The 4,574-nt window shown below is 34.8% G+C and overlaps 1 long non-coding RNA gene across 1 annotated transcript in view; it reads right to left on the reverse strand.

Moving 5' to 3' along the window:
• Window positions 1-1,859: 1,859 nt before the first annotated feature.
• LOC107835231 (uncharacterized) overlaps window positions 1,860-4,574 on the reverse strand; it is a 14,466-nt gene continuing 11,751 nt past the window's right edge. The window contains exon 2 of the long non-coding RNA XR_001661055.1: window positions 1,860-2,215. This is a non-coding gene — a long non-coding RNA (uncharacterized LOC107835231). The remainder of the gene's footprint in view (window positions 2,216-4,574) is intronic.

Below are 4,574 nucleotides of genomic sequence, written 5' to 3' on the forward strand. Positions count from 1 at the left end.
TTTAAATATCTAGGATTATGTTAGATAGTTCTTATAGATGGAAAACACATTTAGATAACTTAGAAACTAAATGTAAGAAAGTTATAAATCTACTAAAGGCTGTGGCTGGAAATAACTGGGCTGCAGATAGACAGTCATTATTAATCATATATAGGGCTCTTATGAGATCAATAATCGATTATGGCAGTTTAATACATGGAGCAGCAGCTAAAACACTACAAAAGATAGATAGACTACAGAGCAGGGCTTTACGTACAGGAGTGGTGAAAACGACACCTATTAATGCTCTTCTAATAGAGACTGGAGAGACTCGGCTGGAAATGAGAAGAATAAAATTAGCTCTAGTTTATTGGAGGAAAATTAAAAGTAATGAAGAAGAGAATGTAACTTCAACTATATTACAAAACTGTTGGGAACATGCAAAGTTCCAGAGTAATGGTTTTGGATGGATGATAAGTAAATTGATCAAAATGTATGGATTAAAGGATAAGAAAATAGCTCCGTTTAATCCGATTAGTGTTTTTCCTCCATGGCTGTTTCCTGAGGTAAATGTAGACATGAGACTTCTTAAAATGAAAAATGACTGGAATTTAAATGAAATAGGGGGAAAGACTGATGTTTATTTAAGAAACTCATATTATAATTACCTCAAAATTTATTCACATGGTTCTAAAAATCTTAAAGGATGTGTGGGAATAGGAATATATGTACCAGAGTTTGAAATTCACGTTTCTAAAAGATTATCAGATCACCTATCTGTTTCCACAGCAGAAATGATGGCAGGTATATTAAGCTTACAGTGGGTAGAGGAGGTTCGACCAGACAGGGTGGTGATATGCACAGATCCTACAGCAGCCTTAGAAAGTATTAAGGGAGAAGGAAATAATAGGAGAGATTTAGTGTTAGAAATTCAGCATAGTTTATTTAGATTATATAGAGGTGGCATCGATGTTTGGTTCTGCTGGGTACCAGGTCATGAAGGGGTTAAAGGAAATGAAAAGGCAGATAAATTAGCAAAAAGGGCTTTAGAGGTGGCAATAACATTATAATTCCTTTTGGGAAAGAGGAAGGGAAATCATTTATTAAGAGTAAAGAAATGGAAAAATGGCAAAAAAGGTGGAATGAAGATAAGAAAGGGAGAAGATTATATAAAGTACAAAAGTCAGTAGTAATTAGAAATATTAATGAGAGAAACAGAAGGGAAGAAATAATAATGATCAGATTCAGAGTAGGTCAGACCTATTTGAATGATATTTTATATTTAATAGGGAGGAAAAATGATGATAAATGTTCAGGATGTGGAGAGAAAGAAAATGTAGAACATATGAATCTGAAAGGGAGAATTTGAAAAGAATGGTTGGAAGGACAGGTCAAGAATGGAGCCTTAAAGGAATGTTAGGAAATGAAGGAAACAAAACGGATATTTACAGATTAAGAAAAGCATCATTTATTTTTCTTCAAAAAACAAGATTAATAAATACAATTTAATACATGTAAAGAAATGTTGCTGCACACTCGTGTACAGTAGGTGGCGCTATGCACCTTAAAGTTTCTTGATCCGCCATAATAAAGGAGGAGGAGGAGGAGGAGGATGAGTGGCTGTTTCTTTGACAGTTTGCCACTTTGTTGGGTTGACGGCTGTAAACTCATCTTGTCCTTTTGCTAGTTTTTGTACGTTGCTTTGTCCCTGTGGGGGATCTTAGTGTCTCTGCTAGAGATTTGTAGTTTATTTTGTTTAATTTTGTTTAACCTGAACTTGAAGTCCAGTTTTGTTTAGTTAAGATCTTTGGTTTACAACTCTGATTGTTTTGTAGATTTTTTTTAATTTAGTACATTTTGGTTGTAAGTTTACCCTTTTATTTTGTCAAAACCCAAAAAATAAATCTCTAATTGTAAAACCTTTACCATCTAGGTTTCTTAAATGTTACTTCCCTTTCCCCTGGCCGAGCCGGGATGTAACAATAACAAATAATAATTACATCATCTTTGAAAGCAGGTAAAGGACAGAAATCTGGTTTCACCAGGATTGGTCACATTTTACCTGAGAGTCTCCAGGTTGCAGTTTGGACTCTTCAGTCCAGCAGAGAGAAGCTTCACTCCTGAATCCTGCAGGTTGTTGTTACTCAGGTCCAGTTCTCTGAGACTGGAGGACTGGGAGCTGAGAACTGAGGACAGAGCTTCACAGCTTCTCTCTGAGAGGTTACAGCCACTCAGTCTGAGGAGACAGGGAGGAAAATCTGGTATTAAACTATTCATCAGAATTTATGTTCTTTCAAATCAACAATGTTTTTATTGGACAGAGAAGGAACCATCTGATTTTACACAACCTTTGTATTTGTTGTGAACTGGTTCATTCTATAGTTGGGCCTCCAGCCTTAAATGACAGAACTACAGGCAACAAGGAGGTTGGAAAGAGAATTATAAAATTACACAATTAAGTATTTTAATCCATTTCATTGTTAACATAAAGTGAAGGAGTTTTTGACCAAACAGCCTGATAAGCTGCAGAAACACAATTCATCAAATGATGAGAAGATGAGAACATTGAGGTAGAGCCCAAGGTCTGAACTGGATGGATGGATGGATTTGTTACATGTGGAATAAATAAGACAGCCAAGCAACTGCTGGGATCTGTAATAATTCATTTTGGTAACACTTTATTTGAAGGTGGGTGAATAAGACTGTCATGACACTGTTATAAACATGACATAACACCTGTCATGAACATCAATAAGTCTTCATGAATAGACTGTTGTCATAAAGTGTCATTCGGTAAATAATGACACTTTTAATACAAAGTTGACATTATTCGAAATATCTTCGTTATGACAACTTGTTATTAACCAAGAAATCATGATCTGACATAAATTTGTTATAAAAGCATAATCGATTAAACTTTAAAAATTAGCTTTATGTAGTAATATTATAAAGCTCTGCCATGTTGTTTAGTCTTAATTTTCTTAATTTAATCGATCCTAAAGTTTTACAGCAAGATGTCTACAAAGCACTTATGAACTTAGCATTTGAAACATTATTTAAGGCTGTTTTAACCCTTGTGCGTGCGAGGACTGAGGCAAACGTAGAGAACTGTGGCAAATGATAAAAGTTTTACGTGTGTGGGGTCGGTTGGTATGGACCCCATTTCTAAACACAAGGGCTAAGTAGTGCAATACACCATCTCCACCAGTGAGAGGCAGCAGTGCAGGAACAGGCGTGCAGTGTGTTGGTGAAGAAGAAATCTTCCATATTGTGGCGCAAACCTAACAAGTTATAACCATAGACATCAATACGTAGACGCCTCATGGAGCGCTGAGTCGTACTTAAAAGCGTCCGCCATCTTGTATGTGGCAGCAGAGCGATAGGAGCTCCTTAAGTCCTGTGTGGACTTGTTTCAACCATTTTTCGAAACAAACTGGATTCAGTAGGATTACCTTCCCCAGGTAAGGATGAAAGATCAGAATTACTTTGCAGCCAGAAATTCGCTTTTAAACAACCAGAAAATATTTCCTATGTAGCTAAATAGCTGCTGATTGTTAGCTTAGCAGCTAATGTTTTCATACTGTTTTCTAATGAGAGAGCTGATGAAAAACCACTGTTAGAGGAGAAGTTAATTAAAAACCAGAGGATTTAGTGAGGAAAGATCAGTCAGGATCAGAGCTGGAGCTGCTGTTCTTCAGTCTGTTTCCAGCTCAGCTTCTCATGTCGGTATTTAGCTATAAAGATGCTACGAGTCAGAGCCCATCATGCTGAAAATGTCTTTCTGAATGTGAAAGAAACATACGAAACATATCGTATGTATTTTCTATTACACTTTTGGATAATTTCTCTTTTATCTTTGGCTTTAGCCTGTGAACCAGGACGTCTCAGAAGTCATTGAGTTCTCCCAGTGTGACCAGCAGACTGAAGCCCTGCCTGTGACCAGTGTTCGAAGTATAATAAATAAATGTTTTATTCTTTCACTTTTTGTGTATTTTTAAATATCTCAATCTGAAGTATTATTGTATTAATGTAGCGTATATAATGAAATAAAAAATAATTTACTCTGTTGGAATTATTTTCACTCTTTGCTGTCAATAGCAGAGTTGACATAATGTAAATTCTCTGGAAAAAAAGTAAGAAACACATGTAGTTTAATGTTTGACAATGACTGATTTATAAATCAAAAGTCATTTCTCAATAACGTATAAAAAATAAATACAGGAAAATTATTTGTTTCTTGTCTTGAAATGTTAAATATACATTAAATTATGGAATTATGTAAATATATTCTTCAATAAAACACTGTAAAAGTGTCTGTTCATCAAAGCCATTATAAAAATTTTCAGAATCGTTTCTATCAAAACATTGTGCTCTTTAATTTAATTGTGCTCTTTAAAGTTAGAAACACTCTCTTTAGTAATTTCTTTGATTCCCAAATATATTAATGTGTCAATGGCAGGTATTAACTTAAAATACTTTGTAGAACGGCACTTTATCAAGTTCAGTCCATTCACTTGTATTACCTTACTGGCACATATTCCACATTCAGTAAATATGCACAAACACATTATTTATATTTATATATATATATATAT

Source organism: Poecilia formosa, unplaced genomic scaffold, assembly GCF_000485575.1.
Source record: "Poecilia formosa unplaced genomic scaffold, Poecilia_formosa-5.1.2 Scaffold1285, whole genome shotgun sequence".
NCBI lineage: Eukaryota > Metazoa > Chordata > Actinopteri > Cyprinodontiformes > Poeciliidae > Poecilia > Poecilia formosa.